The 6,272-nt window shown below is 36.7% G+C and overlaps 1 long non-coding RNA gene across 1 annotated transcript in view; it reads left to right on the top strand.

The window, feature by feature from the left end:
* The first annotated feature begins 3,431 nt into the window (after window positions 1-3,431).
* Window positions 3,432-6,272, top strand: part of LOC103131569 (uncharacterized) — a 22,827-nt gene continuing 19,986 nt past the window's right edge. Inside the window, exon 1 of the long non-coding RNA XR_475396.2 lies at window positions 3,432-3,526. This is a non-coding gene — a long non-coding RNA (uncharacterized LOC103131569). The remainder of the gene's footprint in view (window positions 3,527-6,272) is intronic.

The raw sequence follows: 6,272 nt of genomic DNA, 5'->3' as shown, positions 1-6,272 counted from the left end.
AAAGAAGAGCATTTGGGTATTTTAATAACCAGTGTAAAAAACTAGATTCTAATCTATCAAGTAAAAAATCATTTTCAGGTTTTGAATTATATCCATATACATTGGCAAGAAGGGTAATATAGTTGTTGATATTCAGGATTAAAATTATATAGTGGCCATTAGGATCACTTTCTGAGTGTAGAACAGAACCATTAAAGTTGTTTTTTAAACCCCTGCTGATCTTTCTGAGCCAGGAGAAAACCATAACTCATTTCCCCATTGAGTTTCCCAAAAGGACTCATCATTTGCTACACTATGTGACTCTTGAAAAAAGCAAAAATCAGACTTTTGTTGTTTGGCAAATAAAAATAAAGCTTTTTGTTTAACATTTTTTTAATGAGAAGATTGAAAGGGACAATGTAGGATAAGTGGACACAGAAAACAACCTTCAGACCCCAAATGGTGTAATTTAAACCATGAACAGAATGGAGCCAAACTGACTCAGCATGTCAGACACTAAGACTTAGAAGAAGCTTGCAGTTTGGAACAGTGTAGTTACATTAATAACTATCAAGGACAATAAATTCAAATTGATATAAAAAGTGCTGAAATGCATAGGGAAGCTGAGACTGTACTTAATATAGTAAACACATTTAGCAAAGCACAGTCAGCCAGAATTCAATAAAAAGCATAATTAATCCTTAAACGTTGGGTGAATTAAAATAGTGTAAATGAAAAGACAAACTGCCTTCAAGGGTAGAAGATAGAAAAGGATCCAAATATTAAGTGTGTAGGTTTTGTAGGTGACCAACTGAGCAGAACTTGTGACCATGCCTATGGGCTTGTTGTGTCCATAAGGACAGGAATGACTTTCTGTCCAGTTGGGGACAGCGGTGACTTGATTTCTTTTCCCTCAATGATCACGCGGACTCCAGCAAAATGGGCCTTTTTCCCTTCCTTCCTGGCTGCATCAATTAATGGCCACAGTTTTTCTCGCTGAGCCTTGTCAGCTGTGGTGAGATCCTCTGTAAACCTCAGCCTGTTTTCCTTCAGAAAGCTGCTGCTTTTGGCCCTTGTAGACTGTGGCCCTACATGGGCAAACCCATATGGGATCCATCTGGTCTGCCCTCCTTTTCCCCATATGGGGCCCACCTAGGTATGCTGGCAGGGTCACAGCTTTCATGTCAGATTACAGCATTTCAATTTCCGTAAATATGAAGTCAATTAATTTCTTCAGAGCATCGATGCTTACGGTGTTACAGCTGACCATATTTTCTAACTTATCAGAGCGATCACTGATTATCTTAGCAAAGTTGTCTTGCAATTGACAGAGACAAGTCACCTTTTAGTTTATTTTCCTCTGGTTTAGCAGGGGTATCTGGGTCAGAACCTGGTAGATCAGGGCTCTGTCTGTCTGTCCAGGGAACCAATGTAGTTGTTTGTGATCGGAGGCAGGGATACCTGCAGCTGGATCAGATGGGGAACAAATCCGGGGACCACTAGCTGCAGCTGATAACATCGTGTCTATGTGTAAGCCTGTAGCTGAAGTTTTAGTTTTCCCCTTCTCTTTCCTTTTAAAGCGGTGCTCCGACCGTTGCATCGCAGTATATGTTTATGGAGCTAAAAATAGACACCAACATCGGTAGCCTACAAGGTACTTGTTAAGCTTAAGGTTCTGTATTGATGTTAGCTAGTCATCTTTTAGCTAACATTAGCTAGTAATCTTTTAGCTAACATTAGCTAGTCATCTTTTAGCTAACATTAGCTAGTCATCTTTTAGCTAACATTACCTGCATCCAACAGCTTTACTCAACTCAGTCGGTTAGTTTGGAGGGAAAAACTGTGAAAAGTTCTTTGCGTTTTGCTGGTTTGCTGCCGTGATTCTAACACAAACCTACGTAGCTCCGCCCAGCAGCAGCAGGTCTCCTTCACAGGTGGAAACCAGCGCGAGCGGCGTAGCGCTCATGTTGCGTTTAAAGGCGGCTCGGAAAAACAGGTTACAACATGTTAACAACGGATTAAACAGTTTTAACTGCTGATAAAAGTGACAGAGGACACAAATATTGGAAGTGTGGAAGCCTCTACTGTATCAAATTGACATAGGAATAACAGAGAGTTGGTCATTCTAAGGTAAAAACCCAGAGCATACAGTGTTCATGTTTTGTTTTATTTTCATCCAGACGACTCCCCCCCCCCAGAAACAGCTTGTAAATCAAGATACTTAAATATGAATCTCATCCTGTCCATTGTGTATCTTTTGCATTTGTGGATTTCGTTCTGTGCATTTGTGAACTATGAGAGTTTTAGTTACATACATGTTGGGTTCTGGAAGATAACAGTTGAACTCAGAAGTTAGCTTGTTAGCTACTAGCCTTTTCTTGTGCTTGATCGCAGTCTTAGCAAAAATGTCACTCTTCATCAGGTTGAATCAAACAAAAAAATATAAGTTATAAACATTCCTGGGTCAAAAAGAGAGCATGGTGTTGGCAAGAAGGAGTGAAAATTGAAATCTGTGTCCCAGCTATATAACACAGCGACTGGTCCGATCGCCATCGTGGTCCTAAGCAGGAAAGAACCATTTCAGGGAGATCCAGGGGTGTTCAGTGCAAATATGGATGTGTGCTTTTTGGTCTGAGAGTGGTAACATTTCATTTGTACTGCTAAAAACAGTCAAGAAAACATGATATAATTAATTTTGTAATTGACACGGCCCCCTTTTTGAACAAAAAAAAAGAAAAATGCAGAGGGCCCCCTGTCGGTCAGGAACCCCTGGAATTGTCCTAACTTTTCCTAGCTTGCTGATGGAGGGCCGGAAGTAAATGCAGCCCATTTATGTCTGTTGATCCAGCATCAAAATGTCTAAAGTCTGAGTCCTTTACGGTTGTTCCAACCGTTCAACAACTTAACATTAACGTACAACTCCAGTGTGAATTTGGGTTTACAGAAGCTAAATAAATTATTTACCAGGAGATTCAAGCTAATAAAATAACATGGGTTAGATTGTTGTTAGCGATAGCTGAGGGTAAAGGGGGAAGTGGAGAAGCTATGAGGGCTAGAATGAGCTACAGAAGCCCAGGAGATACAAACAAAGCAGAGCGCAGAAAGGCGACCCCCGCAGGCAAAAACAACAAATAAAAATAACCGAATAAGATAAAATTAACAAATTCTCAATATAAAATTAATTAGAAATAATAATAATAAAAAAACTACATCTGTAATTCTGTTACACCCTCCATAGCGGAAAATTTACCTGAAAATACGGTAAATAAAAACGGTTGTCCAATATAAATTTTTTTTTTTCTATGTACGGAAACTTATGGCCCACCCTGTAGTGCATTCATTGTGATTGTTTGATGCACAGTATCCTGAAATATATGGAGACAGTCATGATGAAGTGGTCCTAAATAAAATTACTCAACTAACCCCAGTCTCTCCTTTTGTCTTTTTCCAGAAAACGATCCGTCTGTGGTTTACTCTGCTGTTAGAAGAGACGATGTGAGTTATGGAGAGATCGTCATCAAAAAAAAGCCAAAGCCAAAGACCAGAGGTAAAGCTGCTCTTCACCTCCTTCCACTCATCTTCTCAGTGTTAGACGGTTCCACTGTCATTGCATGTTGTTCTATTCATAATAAAGGTGTGATAAACAATGGATGAAGAAGAAAAATAACTTGTTAGAATAAACATGTAAACAGACACAACCAGATGGTCCAAACAGCTGCACCTAAAGAACTTTCTGGAATCCTGTAAACTTATAGCATCCCTTCACTTCTCATGTGGTTATAATTTAAATCATTTAAAACCAGAATTTGGTTCAGAATCTCATCTATTATGACGTCTATGAGGGGACATGAAAATAACACAATACGATCCTGACTTACTTTCTCAAGATTCTGCAAATTTTTATAGAGATCCCATGAAAGATTTGTGAGATCCAAAGGGTAATTTAGAAACGTAATGAAATAATCACAGCAAACATACACCGATGGGGGAGATTTATCGTTTCTTTTTATTGTATTTATTAGGTCAACTAGAAGAAGAGTATTTATGTAAACTGCAGAAGCAGTGATGCTTCTGAATCTTCATGGCTTCTTTGTTTCTTTCGAATTGATGGAGAAACTATGATGTATTTTTTGTATTTGATGCTGAACATTATTTGACAGATCATCACACAGACTGATTATACTGACATTTAAATATGTAAACTGGAGCTGCTTAATATGTTGGTAAATGATTAATGAATTATTCCAAGTTCCTTCTTGGATGGGGCAGTCTCTTCATTCCAGTCAGCTCTCATTTAATATGAAACCTTGTTGTAGCCGGGATCACACAACTTATGATGGCTACAATAATCTGGGACCTTAATGTACATGTAGACATAATAATGTCAGAATTCAAGATGCACATGCAGATAAATGCATGCCATCATTCCCTGGGGTCGCAGATCATGAAGGGCTGGAAAATTTGTTGCAACAACTGAACTCTGAGTTTTTCAAATATTTCACAGGATCTTAAAAATTTAATTCAAGATTGCTCTTTTTTTCCTCCATGTCCTCTTATGGGAACCGTACATCTATACGAAGACAATAGATGTATTTATTGGTTTGTGTCATGTATCTGTAAAGAGACAGAGGATCCTGAAGCTGACAGCTTGATGGGTTTTAGTTTCTCTGGTTCTATGTTTACCTGAGGCAGGTGAGGCCTGCAGTCCTTCAAATATTCAAGGTTCTTTTATGGTTCTGGACGATTCAAGTTGAATAATTTTGTTTCTGTAACTTTTTCTAGACAAATCAATGTCAATGACTTTGTTTCTCAGCTGTTCTTGAATCTTTTCAGATTGGGCACATTACTTTATTAACATAGTTCAAAAATAATGAGAAAGTTAAAATTAGCTTCATTAAAGCCCAGTTTTCACAAATTCACCTGTTGGCAGACTTTCTATGGTGCAAAACTTTTATTTGCAGATTTGTTATTTAACCAAGTGAATTATTAAGAATAATTTCTTATTTACAGTAACAACCAAACATTTCTTAGATTATGTGTAGAATATTTAAAAGAGAAAGCAGTTTGGGAATATCACACACTGGTACTTGACACCATCAGGCAGAGTGGAGTCATAAAAATGAATATATAACTCACTCATGGTGCAGTTTCGTGTATTCAAACATAAAATACTAAAACCTTTCTACTGCTCTGAAAGTAGCTTCATTCTTGATGAACTGACAGCATCAATGAAGTTTAGAGTTTATGTTTTCACCGTAAACATCTTAAAATTGATCTTTGTGACAAATTAAAATGGTTTAATTGGTTCCTGCTACTGGTGACAAAATGCAGTATGGGATACCCTGCTGGCCAATCCCGACTGTCATATAAACCAATTGTCTAAAAATAATTGCAACATATAAAACAAGCGAAGTTACTTTGTGTGATTTAAGTATTATATACCTAAAATAACTTCAGGCATTTTGCTTAGCTGTATCTAAACTAAATAGCAAAGAAATTATGACATTATACGTTATATGTAAATAAGGTAATCCAATCACTGATCTGAAGTGTTCTTCTCATAATTTTTCTTTTTTTCTGCCTGCATTATCAACAACAGCACTATTTGTTAACCTACATTAAAAATCATGCTGTCATCAGAGCATCATTTATTTTTCAACACTGAACTCAGTTGTTAAAAGTTTGAAATTTTCTCTTTGTTTTGTTTGAGCAGAAATGGAGTAACATCTGTTTCTGTCCTGAACGTTAAGGGTTAACCATTTAAGATCTTAAATCCTCACCATATTAAATACTTTATGTTTTTTTGTGGGGACTCAACTTAGATTTTATCAGGCATTTTTATTCCAAACACTCATTCCTTTTATTTATGATTAGTACAAACAACAAGCTGCTGAGAATTAAGTTTTGGTCACTTGAAATTTTAATTAAACTAAAACACTCCTCACTAAATCAAATGTTTAATTTGATTTATTAAGTGGATTAATGCTGACTGTAAAGTTGAACTATATCAATCAATCAATCAATCAATCAATCAATCAATCAATCAATCAAATTTTATTTGTATAGCACATTTCAGCAGCAAGGCATTTCAAGGTGCTTAACATAATTAAAATAAAAACAGCATGTGAGAAAGAGATTTAAAAAACATAATTAAAACAGTGAGAAAGATAAATAAAAAGCTGTAGAACTTTAGTTGAGACGCCGTCAACTGGGACTCCAACCCTTTGGACTTTAGTCAAAATGGCGTTTGAAAGGGATTTTAACCTCTGGGCTTTTTTTTTTTTTTTTTTTTT

The sequence above is a fragment of the Poecilia formosa genome, unplaced genomic scaffold, assembly GCF_000485575.1.
Source record: "Poecilia formosa unplaced genomic scaffold, Poecilia_formosa-5.1.2 Scaffold788, whole genome shotgun sequence".
Lineage (NCBI taxonomy): Eukaryota > Metazoa > Chordata > Actinopteri > Cyprinodontiformes > Poeciliidae > Poecilia > Poecilia formosa.
Note: the sequence above shows the minus strand (reverse complement) of the source record. Positions and strands in the feature narration are given on the sequence as shown.